This window comes from Cyprinodon tularosa, unplaced genomic scaffold (genome assembly GCF_016077235.1).
Source record: "Cyprinodon tularosa strain WSP-4 unplaced genomic scaffold, ASM1607723v1 ctg463, whole genome shotgun sequence".
In the NCBI taxonomy this organism is placed as follows: Eukaryota; Metazoa; Chordata; class Actinopteri; order Cyprinodontiformes; family Cyprinodontidae; genus Cyprinodon; species Cyprinodon tularosa.
The window spans coordinates 983,273-1,002,326 of NW_024039189.1; the positions used below are offsets into that span (position 1 = coordinate 983,273).

The following is a 19,054-nucleotide window of genomic DNA, read 5'->3' on the forward strand; positions in this document are numbered from 1 at the left end:
GAACACTTTTACTTGAAAGTTGGGTCAAAATTTTGTACAAATAAATATAGCTTAATGTATTCCAGTTTAATTTGATAAGTTTTCTTTTTTTTATTTCCTAACATTTGATCCATAAAAAGGCAAAACTGTAAAACTATTTCTGTTCTGATGTCCAGCTTAAAGCCCCCGAACACATGGGGATGAGTGGCACAACAGGCTGCATATCTCTGATTCAGTCTCTCTCCCTGTATCGTTTGAAGCGCACAGCTTTCCTAAAGCTCCACTTTGCCATGAATTAAGCCTTAATGCGACTCTTCTGTCCATTGATTTGTTAGCCATGCATTTCCTGCCCTGCTTTGATGTCGTAGTATTGTCAATGCATGGAAGATTCCAGATAAAATTATGGAAGGTTTTAGCTTTTAAGCTTGTTATTTCAGGGGATTATTTGGCCGCAGTTGAATTAACATTTTTTATTCTTTTTTCTGGCCCACAAACTGGATTATGTGACTGTGCTCTGCAGAGGCAGTATCAAATGCTCATCGTTGATATGCTACAGCAATGAACTCCCACCGCTGCAGACCAGATCGGCGCTGATTGGATCTGGAGAGGGAACTCTGTAAAGGATTTCACCAGCTTTACAACACTGTGCCTCGGAGTCAGAAATGAGAACAAAATAAAACGCATTCACCAAATGCAGAACAAAGAGATTGTTGAGTATTATATCTGAATACTCTTATGCTCTGCAGGTTCAATGTTTCTGGGGTTTTTGATATTGGTTTTGGACTGAGCTGACCTCAAATAACCCATTATTGTTGCTCCCAGTTTGTGAAAGGGCAAAAAAATTAGTTTTGGTTTCTTCTGACCTGGGGGGACCCTATCACAGCTTGCCAGGAAGGAGTTTAACCTCTGCAGGAGGAAAACAACAAAAAAACTCCATATGTGTTTGGCAGAGTGGATTTGGTTCATCTGTGCTAAGACTGCGGGAGAACCACACACGGCATAAAAACATTGCAATAGAGATTACAAAATGCAGATTATCATTGGGATGACAGCAATCAAGAAAAAGTATCTCCATCTTTGTGTTCAATCTAATAGCATTTATTTTCCTATATCTTTTATCAGAAATGGAAAGCATGTATGCAAACAGCTGCCGGTCTTCAGCTTCTTATCTCTTTACTTATGTAAGAACAGCTGCACTGAGCTGCAAGGCAACATCCAACAGAAACAAAATTGCTTTTTCATATTTTCAATCATATGCACCATTTAAGAAGAAACAGCAGTCAATAAAATGACTTCTTTGGAGACAGATTTTTTTTTTACGGTTACATACATTTGCTTATTATTTGGTGAAATTGTTTTTAATCATTGTGACTTGAGTCAAATATTTTGGGTGTTATTACACAAGAGTTCCTCAAAGACAAATTCTTTGTGTCCCATTAGATTAGCTTCATGAAAACAGAACCTTAAAAAACAGAAACAAATTTGCTGTCTTGCAATGCGAAATTTTTACTTCATCTGACTGATCGACTGTTTCCTTTTGCCAGCATCCCATTAGATTCACATTTCTCTCTAAATGTCCCTGGATGCCATTTAACATCACTAATATTAGCTGACATGGTAATGTAAGTACACAGATACACAGGTGCATAAAAAGCAAGCCACATGCAAAGAGAAGGATCATGTACTCATGACTTTGACATATTATGGGCCTAATTGTATTTAATAGGTACACACAAAATGTTCAAAATGTGCATGAAGATTAGTTTGTGTGTTTTAGACAAAACTGCTCACATGAGAGTTTATCATGCACATTTGGAGGAATTCTGACGTCATATAACTTTGCTGACCATCTGTGCCGTCTGTTTCATGAACTGACAGTAAAATAATTAAAAACTTGCCAACTAGGCTTATTGAGTCAAGTTCAGATCACATGATTAAAACATTTAGCATAAAGTACAAGCACATTTCTTTTAGAGTAAACATGGGCATTTAAGCCTACTCCTAATGAATTACCTACCCAGGCATAGTTAAAGTATCATTAAAAAGATAACGTTTTTTTTTTTATATATATATATATATATATATATATATATATATATATATATATATATACATAATGAGTCTTCTGTGGATGGCAGGCTGCTTCTCGGCAGTAGCTAATAAAGAAGGGAAAAAGGCTGACAGTGATGAGTTGATAATCTGCCTAGGAGAGACCAGTTCACTGTAGTTTAGTCAACTCAGTAAAACCAAGAAAATGGTATGATTCCTATAATCTATTCTCTCTCCTGATCAGTGTTGAGCAGCAGAAATAGAGAACCGAACTGTCCCTGCCGTTTTGTACCGTATTTTCACGACTATAAGGCACACCTAAACGTCTTTTTTTCCCCTCAAAATGTGGGGTGCGCCCTATGGTGCGGCGCGCCCTATCTGCGGACGTTGTTGAGACCACCATGAGTATGTGAGAACCTTAAAGGGGGAAGTGTGGGCGTGGCTTGTGTATAAAAGAACAGGTATGTGCTTTATGCAGAACATTGTTGTCTTAACAACCCTGAAATTGGCAAAGAGACACGCCTATGAAGCCCAGTTTAAACTGAAGGCTATCAGCTACGCAGAGGAGCATGGAAATCGAGCAGCTGCGAGAGAATTCAATATAAATGAATCGATGGTTCGCAAGTGGAGGAAGCTGGAAAACGAACTCCGACTGGTGAAGAAGACGCAGCTGAGTTTCCGCGGACATAAGGCGAGGTGGCCCGAGTTGGAGGAAAGACTCGAGCGGTGGATCGTGGAGCAAAGAACGAGTGGGGCCAGCGTTTCAACGGTCACTGTTCGACTAAAAGCAGTAAAGCTGGCGGAAGAAATGAAAATTAAAAATTTTCAAGGAGGTCCATCGTGGTGCTTCCGTTTTATGAAACGGTGCAATTTTTCCATCCGGACCAGGACTACAGTTGCTCAGCGACGTCCGGCGGATTATGATGAAAAGCTGGCGAGCTTCCACTCCTTCTGCAGCAAACACATCGCTGACAAAGTCATCCAGCCAAGCCACATCACCAACATGGACGAGGTGCCGCTCACTTTCGACATCCCGGTGAATCACACCGTGGAGAAGAAGGGGACCAGCACTGTAGCGATACACACAACGGGGTATGAAAAGGCATCGTTTACTGTTGTGCTTGGCTGCCACGCAAATGGACAGAAACTGCCGCCTATGGTGATTTTTAAAAGAAAGACTTTGCCTAAAGAGGCTTTCGCAAAAGCCGGCATCATTTCCAAGGAGCCGCCCGGCACGGAAAGTGACTCTGACAGCGAAGAAGAAGGGGAAACTGGCATGTCGGATTTAGCGCAGCTGTTTAATTCAGAAACAGAGGATGAGGACTTTGAGGGGTTTGATTAATACTCTGTAATAAATACATGAATAAAGCACAATCATACTCAGTTTTGCTCCCGCTCTATTTTTCTACCTGAAAACTTAATTCAACAGCAGGCTCTGGGCCGCGGCGCATCCGGGCTCACCTCGGCAGGTGTTTTTTCATCTAAATCTTTTTAAGTGAGAAAGTCCACCTGAAAATTTAATCATTGTAGTCAGTTCATCCAGATTATTATCCTGCCTATGTTTTAAGTTAATTTATGCGTCAATAAACGAAGAAGAAGGGGAAACTGGCATGTCGGATTTAGCGCAGCTGTTTAATTCAGAAACAGAGGATGAGGACTTTGATGGGTTTGATTAATACTTTGTAATAAATACTTGAATAAAGCACAATCATACTCAGTTTTGCTCCCGCTCTATTTTTCTACCTGAAAACTTAATTCAACAGCAGCCTCTGGGCCGCGGCACATCCGGGCTCACCTCGGCAGGTGTTTTTTCATCTAAATAATCTAAATCTTTTTGAGTGAGAAAGTCCACCTGAAAATTTAATCGTTGCAGTCAGTTCATCCAGATTATTATCCTGTCTATGTTTTAAGTTAATTTATGCGTCAATAAACTGTATCAGAGGAGTAATCACAGCCCTGTGTCATCAGCGATGTGTCTCTCACGGCCGGTTCCCAGGTTTGAATAATACTTTGTAATAAATACACCTTGCAGCTTTATTTGCTGTGATCAGTGGGAATAAAGTAGTTTTAATATGTTTTTAAGTGGGAAAATCCACCTGAGAGGACATGTACCTGTATATAAAAAACGCGCCCTATAGTCCGGTGCGCCTTATGTGTGTGTTAAATACAGAAATGGCACACATAACTGAGACTGCGCCTTTTAGTCCGGTGCGCCTTATGGTCGTGAAAATACGGTACCTTGTGATATGATGTCAGAGCTACAAGGCCAGCTGGGAGCTGTAGTTGCAGCTCATTTCTGAGTTTTCATGATAGTCCAAATGTAACAATGGAGGTAAACATAAAACACTTAGATTTTAGATTAATCAGACCAGAGATTGTGGCTCCAGAAAGGAAGAGGTTTTCCCTGCTCAAAGATTTAGGTCAGGGGCTAATAGTGAACCACTTCCGATAAGCGAATGTTTTCCTCTTAGCCATTCTTGGATGTTTTTAGCTGTGTGTATTGGGTAATTGTCCTGTTGCAGGACTCATGACCTGCGACTGCGACCAAGCTATATGACACTGGGCAAACATTTCTCTCTAGAATCCCTTGATAGTCTTGAAATTTCATTGTACCCATCAGAGAAGCAAACTAGCCCCAGAACGTATGTAACATATCTCCATGTTTAGAGCTGATGTGCCTTAGTATAAATTAAAATTTTTGTCTCATCATCCATAGGACATTCACACAGAAACTTTGTGGCTTGGTTATCTCCCATTAAGTCCACTGTGGCTCAAACGATAAAGGATGGCGCAATCTGACACTGATGTTCCTTGACCTTGAAGTTCACCTTTATCTCTTTAGAACAGGGGTCACCAGCTTGGTGCTCGCAGGCGCCAAGGGGCCCTCAGGAACAACATATAGTGCCCTTAGTGTCTTCTGAAAATAGAACAACTCACAAGTGGGCTAAGTTTGAAATTTTATTTGATCCATTTGCTCTTTTTAACCATTTATAGAGCATTTCATCATATTAATAAAAAATTATCATCACAAAATGATAATATTACAAAGAAAGTTAAAATCAAATGAAACAATAGAAATATGTATGCGATTTAAGTGAATGCTGTCCCCTCCAGTTCATAGGTCAGTATTGGTAGCCCTTCCTATGACTAAGTACCTATGGAGTGGCCTTCAGCCCTAAAGAGGATTTTATTACTTTTTTCATATTCAAGTTAATTCAGTGACCAATCTGTGCTTTTTAATTTTTTTTCATTGCTAAGTGATACTAACACTTTTGTCCATGTGTGCAATTGTAGCGACGTGGAAGCTAGAACAAAAAAAGCTAGGTCCAAACAGTGAGTTAAAATGGTAGTTACCTTATGCAGTTATGTAAATATGTGGTGACAGTTTTATATACAGACGAAACAATTTCAGTTGGCAAAGATGGGAAAAAAAAGAAAGTAAAATTCAATGTATATTAAAGGCATGAAAGAAGTGTATTTTTGAATTGTGCGCATGCGTCAGTGCCCCCTCCTTCGCAAAACTTTTCTACACTGGAAACAATGCTGTAGCGACACAAAAATTGGCCCATAAGCAACATTATCTGGGAGGGCCCCATATGATGTACAACACACCGTCATGTTGAAATTTGGCATGTGTTGGGTTATAAATAAGGTCTGGTAAGTTATATTAGTATTAGGTGGGTTTAAGAAGAATTTTTTGCACCATTACATCTGCAAATATACGTCCAAATCACAATTGTGTAGGGGGCATACAAGGTGTCAGTGACAGGCCCCTCAGAGGTCAGGGGCCCCTAAGCAACTGCAGTCTCTGCTTAACGATATTTACGCCATTGACTAGAAACCCCTCTGTCGGTGTTATGCCAAGATATATCTGCCTGCCAAGAATTACCTTCCCTCTCACACACTGATGAGAAAACGGATTGAGATATGAACGAAAAGGGAAGTTTTAAACATATTCTCAATCTTTTCATATTTCATATGCATGGATGCCCTAAAATTTAGAGTTTTAGTGGACAGATAAATGCCAAGAAAAACCTGCCTGCCATAAAACCGCAGTATGCTTGAATATAACACCAGTTAAACTTACCAATATAAACATGGTATACATCCTTAAAAAGCTTAGAATTGCCACAATTCAACCACCAAGTTCATTTTATGGACACCATGAGCACCAAAGCACAATTAACAATGATATAGCGGGAGGTTAAATCAGAATTTTTTAAATAAAGCTTTGACTTCCTACCTTTGAAGCGATCCTGAGGTCGTATTATAAATCCAATCTTAGATTGCTTATATTCCATTTGTCCGTAAGGGTCCACAGATAAAAAGCAATCCAGCATATTCATAATAAAATCATTCCATGTTGAGAAGATCCTTGCGTCTAATGCTAACCGTCAGTCCACTTTCAACAGTGGGTTTAGTGGATTGGCTAATGTTTTTTAGGCACCGCCACCAAGGCCAGAGTTTATGGATTTAAATTTTTTATTTTATTTATTTTTGTGAGGCGAATAAGTGCAAGAATGCCATCCATCAAAATTAGATTAATCTGGACACTTAATTTCTTAGAAAATTCCTCTTTAATACCTTTAAGTCACCAAAAAAACTTCACTCCTTAGAATACATAAAGATATTTATCATAAATCTGCACAGAATTATTACATTAAAAGCCTCTTCTTAGGTGACCACTCAAGCCTTTTGGAAAAAAAAACTATAACAAAAGCAGTATCGGACAACAATTGTGAAATACCTATATCTGTGTTTTAAACGTGTCATTGTCGTGCATACAGTAGCTGTGTGCATAAATTACAGACACAGTTTGAGACATAGTAAAGGCTGGAACACCTTGACCCTTTTTCTACGGTTTTGATTTGAGGTAAAATGACTTCTGAACTAAATGCTATTTTATTCTGTATACTGCTTTTTTCTCCTTTTATTCATATCTATGTAAATAAGATTTTTTTTTACACAGGTTCAGTGAACAAAGGCTTTATAAAAACTACAAAGGGTGAAAAAATGAACTGTGGAGCAAGTGAAATGAAAAACAGATGAATAGGAAAATAACTTCTCAGAGCCTGTGCTTTCTTTGGTCTGCATGAGCGAATAGACTTCCTGTCATAACACATAAAACAGATACCAAGTCTTGCATTTTATCCCCATGGTAGGTAATAAGACTGTCAGCTTGGGTTTTCACTAAGCAGTTTCATAGGACCAGTTGCCAGTTTAACCAAGACAATATTAATAGTCGCAAAGGATCAGGATAACAATGGTTACATGGTTTCCATCTTACTGGTACCCTAACTTTCTGCAAACTCAATTTTCAGCAGAGCTTTATAGGAAAATGCATTTAGTCTAACATGCTTGCACTTTTTTTTTATAAAGATTGAAGATACTTGGATCAGTATTGATTCCTGACTACATGTAATATTGTTTGTGGAGATAGTTATTTCTTCAAGGAAAACAATTTGCAGGCACATAGAGCATTGTAAAAATGTTCATAGCCCATTATATTTCCCCATTTTGTTCAGTAACAATCACATAACTCAATAAATTATTGTTCCATTTAAAAAGTTAAAAGAAAGTAAAACGAGTTCTCATTTTTTATATAAAAATGTTAAGTACAGCATGTATTCTGCCCTTCATACCATTTATATATGCCATTTATACCCTTTTATAGTCAGGCCTTAAAAAAGGGACAGAGGGACAGGTACTAAGGTGTGATAGGAAAATGTATATAACTAAATCCAAAGCTTTCAACGTTTCACAGAGCATCATAAAAAAAAATTAAGCCTACCTAAAACTTCACCATTTGGAGTGTATTTTGGCTTATGTGTTTATTTGTTATTATTTTCTTTTCTGGTTTTGAGGGACTCTATGATTCCCTTCACACCATACAGTACAACTTTTTTTTAATTCTTGGAATACTTTACACCCGCTTGCATTCACACAATACTGATTTACTCACTAATATTTTATGAATATTATTATGTTGGGTTTACTAGCTGTAAAAGAAAAAAATTGTCCAAATCTGATTTAATTATGTACAAATCTGGTCATATAACTTGTTTAAAAGTCTGAAATGAACATTAAAGCTTTTGACCAGACTCCAGACTTGGGTAGAAACTAGCCTTTTGTTATTTACATTGAATTCCTCCTAAAAAAAAAAAAAATTATAGGAAAACCCACAGAGTAGATTTTACTTCAAAGTTATAAAAAAGAGGTGTGCAATTTTTTGAACATTCTTCAGAGGATGAGGCATAATTGATACAAAACATTTAGACATATCTGAGCTCACATAACATAGGTATACCATCTCAAACTGTTCCTACTAGCAGAAGCAAGGTTGATCTACTAAATGCAGCATATGTATAACATTTGAATTACTAAATCCCATCTCCAGATGGCAAAACACACAACTACAGATATTATTAATTCTGACAAGCTCCATTTTCTGACAGAGATTGTTGTTTTTTCAATATTGTCTAGAGTATGTCTGATTAGGCGGTGCTGACAATTAAAGCCACACGTGTGACTGGAGCTAAAACCTCAGCTCTCATCAAACAAGGGACTGAGCACTAATTGCTAATTTTTTCCCCAAAAATGTCTGATCAATAATGATGACTTTTTTTTTGATGTTTTTTTTTTTTTTTATTCTTTTTTAAGATAATTACACTTTTAAAATACATGTGACCTTCTGCATTTTTATATTTTCAAACAAAGTGTCCTCCGACCATAATGGAAAATGTAAGCATTTAGCCTGAGGCAACAAAGTCAGTAGCTACATGTTCACATTCCTTAAAAGGTTGCTGAATTCCTTACAATAATACAACTATACAGTATTTATTTGAAAGAGGTTTTTTTTGTTTGTTTTTTTACACATTTCTCTTACAGCTTCTTTTCTGTAATCTAAGTTTGTTATTTTGCATCTTGAAACTCTTTGTCAACTACTGTATATAAATTCATTACTTGCATTCATTTTAATTGTTGTCAGAGTTGGGGACAAAATGATAAAATGAATCCACAAATGAACCATTCTGCAACAGTTATGTAGTATATTTTATTGGCCTGTGACTGTGAAGCAGCAGGAACTTTTCATAATTAGCTGCTTCCTGCTCTATCCCACTGGGCAACATACATAAAGAAATACGTTTATCCTCAGACTTTCATAATCTTTTCATTATTAATGTGATGTAAAACCTTTTTTAATATGTCCAATCATAACTTTCCATTCACATTATGTCCTGCTGTGATTGTGCAAAGGAAGGTGGCAATATCCCCTAATTTATGCTCAAATGATCATTTGAAGGAGAGTGATTCCTTTATTGACAGTGACATTAAAGACTGTTTCATATTTAGTCAACCCCAAAGGGATCGTATGGTTTTGCCTTTCTCCCGCTGCTCAAACAACTAAGGCATGTAATCTCCACTTTAGCTTCCTGAGAAATAATCTAAATACTGTACACTACATAAAAAAGTCAAGGTCAGCTTTACTTATATAGCACACTAATAGCAACCATGTTAAACCAACATGCTTTCTAAGCCAAACAGAAACCTTTTAAATGGGATGCATCACTAAAGCATCCTAAAGAAAGAAAGAGATCTATTGTGATTCAAGCAATTAAAATTAAATTAATTTATTTTAAAATCCTTGCAAAATAGTAACATTTGGGTGAAATCATTGTTTATGCACAGCCAATAATTGTTATAAAGTTGATACTACAAGCACTGTATGAAAGGAAGGATGCCCTGTTTTAGCTTACAGAATCAGAATGTCATTTTGCGGTTTTGTATTTTTAAATATTACTTCAACTGTTTTTCCATATAGAGAAGGTTATAGCTGTAGCAAACACGCCTCTATGGGAGTTCTGACAGTGTGTCCGTAAACGATTATTGGTGCCATGATTGGCCCACTTGAATATCTATATCTTTCCCTCCATCTTCTTCATTATTCTCGGTATCCGCGCACATTCAGGCACATTTTCAAGCAGATTCATCTGTTTCTCTGCAATGGCATCACAAGCGAATTTGTAGATAACCATTTAGGTTTTACATGAACACTACAGGAAATCTCTAATCTTTTAATCTACGATCTATGTGGGCTTGTTAACATCATTACTGTATAATTATTGTGCTTAGCTTGTTTGGATTTCTATATAAATGAAAACAGCGACTCTTCTCAATTCTGAGATAATTTTACAGTCTGTAATACAATAGAAATTCTTCCATATGATTTTCTTTATTTATTTCAATATATGGTGGATAAAACAAACGCCTCTTTCTATTGCCGCAATCTTCTCTGTTTGATTATCGTATGTTTTTGTGAATACAGGTCCTGGATTTCATTAATAAAGAATACAGGATGTTATAGAAAACATCCGTACGGTAGGGAATTATTTGAGTCTTTATTCAGAAGTAATTATGTTCTTTTTTGTTTTATGGTTTTTATTTTAATTGTATAATGAATGTATCAAATAAAGAGCAATACTTAAGATATAAAGGTTATATTGTAGGCTAATTATATTTTGCTGGACTGTGTTAAGTTAAACATCCACACACCCGCACTGTATGAACACCCAAAGCAGAATTTTTTCTTGCATATAGTTGAATTTCATGTTTTATACTCTCAAAGCCTATGATTAAAAGTAATTTACAATAATCTATTCATACTTATCTTCATGGTGGGAACTAGTATCACTTTTGCCTCCTGTGCACCATCTGTGCACCTTTTTATGATTCAAGGTAGGAAAGCCTACAGGTGCATCCTAAGCTACATCTAGCAAATAAAATCTGCTGCCTAATATCACCATTCAGGCTGTTGTCATGCTGACTGCCATGACATGGCAAATTTCTCTGTGAAAGAGGTTTATTATTTTCACCCCTTGCCTGGTCTCCAGCTTGTCCTCTGCGCTGTGTGAAGGCCATTCTGTGAAAAGATGAGACTGTCAAAATGACCTTTTCCCAGGATTCACAAGCCACCCTTTAATTGGGGCTTTTTATTGTCGTTGTGCAAAGAGAACCAGAAATGTTACCCCCTGAGCTTCATACTGTTGACAGACGCATAAATATATAAAATGTATTTCGATATTTTTGAATTGGGAGAGAAATGCAATATCTTAACATTCTGTATTGATCTATAAAGAATCCTGAAACAGATTTATTTCACCACTCTAGCTGAAAATAAAGCTCCAGATTCATACCAAAGGAGGAGAATAAACCCTGGAATTGAAGGCTGCAATGTTCAAAGATGATAAATCTCATTAGAAAACAATATAAGGAAGGTGTTTTTTCAAAAGTTTGATTTTATGCCATTCTTGTTCATTTAAATAAATAATTACATTAGAGCTCTTGGGCTCCAGTCTTTCTAAGAATTTAAAAGGCTCGTGACAAGTTTGATTAGAAAAACCTTTTTAAAGTCAGATTTCAAGACTTATTTGTGAGGTTTTAAATGATTAAAACCTGAGCATCAGGTCAAGCTTGAAACATAGAATCTAGTAAACTAAAATGCATGTAAAAAATTAAGAGAAGAACGTTGGGTGGATATATAAATATTTTTCCATCCTCCCTTTTCCCTTTTTTTTATTCTTTTCCAAATCCATAAAATACTTAAATCATAGTACACATCATTCCAGTTTAATAATCCTGATTTAATATTTGATTTAGACAATCATAGTCTATATCTACACTGGAAGAACTATGTAGAAATAAGTAAAAATTCTGTGAATTTATCCTTAATGTGAGTAGGTAAATGAGATATTTCCCAATGGAATTTGTATTTTTTTTATCTTAAAATAAGATACGTAGATAATATGCACTTGAAATAAACCAACGCAATTGTGTTTTCTTATTTAAAGTGTAGATTGTCTTGATCCATTGGCAAAATGTCTTTTACCTCCTCAATCCAAGAACAAATGCACTTATTTTAAGAAAAAAACGACTTGTCTAAATTTCGATTTTTTTCCAGTGTACTGTATATATATATATATATATATATATATATATATATATATATATATATATATATATATATATATATATATATATATATATATATATATATATATATATATATATATATATATATATCAGCATACTACATATGACCAGAGAAGGTATTCTTTTAATGAAACTTTCTTTAATTAGAACATATTTCAATTCTCAGTAATCAAGGAATGTAAATAATCTTAATTTCAGGTTCTAGGTCCTCAATTAAAAGGCTGCTCTTAGTTTCTACTTTTCCTACTCGTCACACCAGATGGACCCACAGATGGACACAGGGATGTTCTATTAGCCCATTGCCTCAGTCAGCAGCCAGCACATGACGGCTCAGTATATCCTCTCTCTTTGCCCAAATTCCTGAATTAGATTCCTATTTTCCTGGAAAGCACTGATTGCTTGCATATTTGGCTAACAATAAAACTTAAAGAAGATGGGGAAATTCTGTGATGCTGTGATGTCAGAAAAGTCCCACACTGCAACACAGGGTTGTGTCATTATTTTGAGGGTCATGCATCAGATGCTTGTTAGTGTACTGGAGCTGTGGATTATGTCAAAGGGCTCAACGGGATCAATCAAATCTCCCCTTACACTATCTAAAGCTATGCTGATGTCACATTCACCCACCTGCTTTATCAAGATGAGCCAATAGAGCAGTGGCGGCTGGTGAAAAATATTTTTGGTGGGGCTGATATAGCCTAGTGTATGTCTCCAACTAATCCGGAATAAGAATTCAAATAAACAATTGGACAATACATACAATTTAACAGTAATGATTTAATTTACTATATAATAACAGTAACAGTGATGATTTGGGTCACTGTGACAGGGTTCTTTGGCCTCCAAGAATCCAGGCTCGGTCGGGTTACCGTTGTTGGTGATTTATTGAGCTCAAAAACTCAAAACAGGGTGCAAAAGAAACTAAACATGTACAAGATACTCTGGGCCTCAGCCTCCCTCCAGTTACCAGCAATGTAACAAAGAAACAGAAAAACAAAAATTGCCGCTTTTCTTCCCACAGCCCTCATGAAATAGTTTAAGCCCCTCACCTCAGGCTCTCTTATTTCTGATTTCTTCTCATTAATCAGTTTTGTCCATATATTGCCTCCACAAACAATTGATGTACAAAAACAAATAATTTTTACAACTTAATTCTTTTACACAGATTCATTGACTTATTCAATTAAACCAAACTGGGTTTGAACTCAGCAAAGACGCAGCCGGACTGAAGATGACAAGTCCCCATAGCCCCCCCAACCCCCCCCCCCCCCCCCCCCCCCCCCCCCCCCCCCCCCCCCCCCCCCCCCCCCACACACACACACACACACACACACATACACGGCTAACCCCACTGAAATATTAAGTGTGCACCCTCAATAAGCCAGCAGGTAACCAGGAACAGCTTGTGTGTTTTAAGTTAATGGAGCTACTTGGCTCAGCGCGAGTGTATTGGTCCTCACAAACACAGTATAACAGGAATGTGTGTGTGGCGCGCAAAGTTAGAGAGGTTGTTTTAAGCGACGAGGTGGATTCGTCACAGTCACAATAACCATGACATGAAATGTTCATATCCTACAACAAGGATGTTCTTCTGGCAAACGGGTAGATAAATAAGGATCTCACCGAATTTGGTGGAAGCTGCATCTCGTTCGTTACATTCGCCATCTTCCCTCTAATTGTCTGCACCTGCGCTTGGGTTCAGAAGCCTGTTAAAGCACAGTATTTTCAGCGCCCCAAGACCATAAAGTTCAGAGACGCTGATTGGCCATTAAATTAACCTAGCAATAGTACATGATTGACAGATTCTCTGCAAATGTGGGGCTGTCTGATCAGCGCCCCCAGAACAGAGACGGTAGGAGTCTGTCTGTGGAAATCCACAAATTAATGACAGTAGATAGGGAAATGTAGTTTATATAATTTGTTTTGCTTATAGGTACACAGTCTAGAGAGTAAAACTGACATTTATGAGTTAATTTCTAAAAATATATTTTACGTTTCTCTCTTCTTATCAGGGAGGGCGGTGCCCCCAGCGCCCCCTATGGGCCGGCCGCCACTGCAATAGAGGATCCAGACCATCATTATCAGACAAATGAAACTGGGGCTCAGTCTCACATTGTAGGGTTTGATAACTGCTTTGTCCCTGGAGCTCTGCGGCATTTAAAGCTATCAGCCTGGGGCATCTCTCAGGAGCTGAGCTGTTCAACCTCTCTAATCACCTGCAGAGTAAAGGAGAGTCAGTGCTGCCACTGATCTTAACCTGATAAAATCCACAATTCGTCTGCACCTTGTCATGCTGCTATAAAGTACTCTATTAGAAGTCAGCAGACATACCCTGGACCTCCTGGCCTTTCAGATCGGATCAAACACCTATCCAGATATGTGACCTTTGTTTTACAGCTGGGAAAAACAGGAAGGTAAATCCGGTTATAGTTCAGCAGTTAGCCTTTCTTCAACTGAGTCTCAAAATGGCAACATCTGTATACGGCTTGACTCATTAGCCGCAATAAATTGCAGAAATATTGCTCAGGTATCGATGTTAGTTCTTTTTTTACATTTATCATAAATAAGGACAAAAGAGACACAATTTAAAGAAATATTTCTTTCAAAGTAAGCTTCCAGATCTGGCTCAAATATGCTGAATCTTGTAGGGAAACTGTCAAACCGTGGGGCAACGGTGGTTTAGGATGCAGGAGTTCATGATGCATCTGAGGGTCATCGGTTTGAACCCCAGCTCCGTCTGTCACATTCGTGTCCTTCAGCAAGACACTTTATCCACCTGGCCTACTAATGTCGGTCAGAGGGCCTTGTGGCGCCTGCATACGATAGCCTTGCTTCTGTGAGTGTACCTTAAGACAATTATGATTTGGAGACTCCTGAATTAAAAAAGTGCAACATAAGAACAAGCCATTTCATCCAACCAAGTCATGGTTGGATGAAATCAAAGGTTTGGCAGAAAACCCTGAACACCGGCTTCAGTAAAACAGAGCATTGGCCTCATCCTGACCTGAGATTTCCTCTTTTTTTTAAAACTAAAAATGCATATTATCTAAAGAGGGCTGAAGATAGGTTAAGTACTGTCAAGGTGGAAAAAAATAAAATAAAATAAAAAATGATTTCAGTCATTTTTTTTATATTATAAAAACCTTACACTACCCTTGAGGTCAAAAGTTTATGAGTAGTGAGATGTAGTGCTAGTTAAAGTTAGCATGGTTACAGTTATTTATACGGTACTTTATATCTCTTTGTTTTATGTGTCCAAACATAATAAGAACATGTTTAAAATGAGAGATTGTACGCTACTAATTTGGCCATACATTTAATTAAAATTAAAAAAATGGCATATGTAAAATCTCAAATAACTTGATCAAACCCAAAATGGAGAAGTCTTTGAAGTCGTAGGGAAGTCATATTTAAATGTCATATCATTCTCAAAGGTTAGAAAAAATTGAAATTTTCTAACTTTTGAGATAATATAATATGATAAAGAGTACATTTATATACATGTTTAAGCCAGATCTTAGGGCACGGGTTATGATCTTTCAAACAATTTAAATCTACCAAAAGACAACAGATTCACTGGTTTTAAGCACTAGGACCACCTACACTAGTGGTTTCTATTTGAAAAAAATAGAGATAAAAGAGTCTAAACATTCGAAAGACATTCAAATTCACAGAACAAGATTAGTATTTATGTTGCATACACAAATACTTCTTGAACTTCTTGATTAACTTATAAGCTAATTGCCTGAATGTATTCACACACAGTGTTATTATGCATGTAGTGCTGGTGGTAGGTGGGCTCGTCGAGTTCATGCTTCCAGAACCTCAACAAGGCTTTTTAAATCAGCAGAATGTAAAGCATATGACCTTGTATGTTTAGTTAGTCATCATCTTATGAGAAGTTTCATTTTTAATGTTTAATTGTGCATCTATCATCAACTGTATGTGTGCTTGCATAGCACCTTATAACCTAAAAAAAATCCTTGCACGTGGAAAACATTACTTAGTTACTACAATAGTGCTTTTCTTTCTGATTTTGATTCTATTCAAATAAAATAGCAAGTTAAGAAAGATAGCAATAATAGCTCTTCTGGAAAGTCTAATCTTGGTGAAAAAATCAGTTATTTAAATTTACCTTTTAAAGCAATGAAAATGATAAACATTCCAAAATAAACATTTCATAATAAGGGGCTAAATAGCTTGACATATAAAATTGTATCTTCTGCCTGCTGAGGTGCATTGTGTATTTTCCTACCCCTATAATCAACACTTTTTTAACCATTGAAGATATGAAATAGTATAAAATCAATGTAATATTTTATTTCATTCTTTAACTTAACTTTAAAAGACCAATGCCTATGTTTTTTTAGGCTTGTATATGCTTTCCCGGTTCATAATCCTGTCAGTCTAAAGCTTTGAAAAAAAAAATAAAAAATACTTAAAACTCAAATTACAAATCTTTAAAAGTATTACCATTAATGAAAATAACAGTTTTCATTCTTATTCAAAGGCTGGTTGAGGAGCCAAAGCTATTAAGAGATGTGAATGTAGAAAAAGAATTGCAGCATATTCCAGGCTCAACATGGTGGCCTGATTAAATGCATTAAACATTTTCTGCTTACCCATCAGCAATGCTTCTTTATGTAACCCATAAGTACCCTTGATAAATATGTAAATGACCATTAAGTAAATTATTAGACTATAACCTGCAGCAACAGCGGTACATTTCAACAGAAAATTGCAGGAAGACGGTTGCCGCCTTCTAGAGCATTTAGAAAATAATCACTTCATTCAGCATTACATGACTATTTTGTAAATATTTTAATATTACTAAGAATCTAGATACTGCAAAAAAAGAACAATTTGATATATGGCTACATATTTTATCATTGGGTCGACTAAACCTTGGGTCATAAAGTGCCTTTTATTGTCTTCTCTGCTCAACTCATATCAAGGACTTCAGGCTGAATTAGTTGAGTAGAGAGCTGCTGCAGAGACTCTCCCCACTGTACGCCTCAACGTTATCAGAGAGCAGAGAGTAAGTGCTGTGCCTGACAGATGAGTGGAACTCGGGAGTGTTTTAGCAGGCTCACACTAAGTTTCATTGACAATCTGTGCAGAACGACTTGCTCAATAAACAAAGGCATCTGCAGTGCTGACAAGCCGATCATGGGGCTGCAGGGAGAAGAAAAAGACAGAGGAAAGAAAAAAACAGGCTGGTACGTTTGTATTGTATCTCTGTTGCTGACTTGTTTCTGATCCTCTTACTGTTGCAGTGTCAGTGATGAAACTTCACCACATATCCTTACTGCAGGCAACAGAGGAATTTTTTTATCTTGTGAGCAACTACAGTGGGATTGTTGTGACACTAGTTTTATCCCTTTTAAAGCATTCCCATTGAAAAACCTCCTCTTGTCTATATAAAGAGAAACAAATCAGTTTTATGCAGTTGTATGGTTGAAGCTTGTGTGTGAGGTGAAATTATTCTTTAAATTGTGGACTTAAAAATTTGAGTTAACCCTTACTTATATTCTCATACAGTAAAAGTACATTTGAAGTGTGAAGCTGATGCGTTTTTGCATTTTAGTTGTTTTTCTTATCTGCTCAATATACTGTAGAGAGAATACAAGACTGTATCTACAAATCTCAATCTGTTGGACTGTTAAAATATTAAATATTTAAAAAAATCTATGATTTTATGATGAATAATAATTAAAAAAAAACAGAAATTATTATTATAATGATCCAAACTTCTATCATTTTGATTGTTATTTTGGAAAAACGTAATTTCTGATGTAGTTGAGCGTTTTTGTTTTATTATCATTTTTTCTGTAAGTTTTACTTTTTCTATCATAAACACTACACTGATTTTGATGCTGCCTGTTTTGTTTTGTGAGTTTATACTTTTGGAACTAATCACAGTTTGTTACAACAGGCCCTGAACTGGAGAGGGATTTTTATTTTTTTATGACATTATAAAAAAAAAAAATTTTTAAACTTCATGATGCCTTGAACATCTGGAGATAAAAGTTAATTGATTTGCAAATGTATGAAACATAACCATGCTTCAGGATCTGTTGACATTCTATTTGTTAATAATAAACATGCCAAATATTAAATTTTAGTATTTTTTTTTTTTTTTTTTGGTAAGGTTTAATAGTAAGAAATAATGTCTGTCCCACTGCATTAAATTGTGCCCAATTGCATATATGTTGTCTTTGTTAATATTATTCTACTACTGGTATCTGATGGTCCGAATATGTTTCCACAAGCACAGAATCTTTCTTCATTGTCTCTCATTGTACCAGTGCCTTTGTGTCTGCAACAACTGCAGATATTTTTGATTGTTAGGCTGCACCTGACTTTCAAAAATACTGAAAAAAGATGCAAAAACCACAATAGCATTTGAGTTTCAGATCTAACCATGAATTTGTGCAGTTTTGACATTAGAATGTGATCTGCATCTTGATGAAGGCAGAAACAAAAAAGGTTTGCACATGCTGCCTGCTGAATTGCAAAAGCAAATCACTTTGCACCGTCTTTCAAGATCTGTTCTGCTCATGCAAACGCCTTTGCACCTGTTTTAAGGTGCTTACACCTTTATTTGTGAGAAGCAGTTACTGTACAACATAGTTACATTATGAAATGTCAATGTTTGCCTAATTTAGCTTTGGATTAACCCGTGAATGCTGCAGCATCTCATGGCTAGGAGGACAAAACTGGAGTATCATTTACCCCTGAAGGATAAACAAAATTGTGATTGGGCTATAAGAGTGAGAGATTATTAAAGCCTTTGATGATTGAGAACATGTTGTATGATTACTGTCAACCACAGGCATTCTTTCCATAGTCATAGATTTTGGACTGTATTTGAAAGACATAATAATAACTAAAATAATAAACTTTATTAATCTCTCTTTATTAATAACAGTGTCTCTGTTTTGTTTTTTAAATGAACACCAATAGGAAAGATAAACACTGGACTAATAGTAAAAGATATCTCCATGAATTATTTTCTTAATTATTTTTAATTAGA

The 19,054-nt window shown here is 36.3% G+C and overlaps 1 protein-coding gene across 1 annotated transcript in view; it reads right to left on the bottom strand.

Annotated features, from left to right (window-relative positions):
• hs6st3b (heparan sulfate 6-O-sulfotransferase 3b) overlaps positions 1-19,054 on the bottom strand; it is a 107,103-nt gene that overhangs the window by 59,920 nt on the left and 28,129 nt on the right. The gene's annotated exons all lie outside the window — the stretch shown is intronic.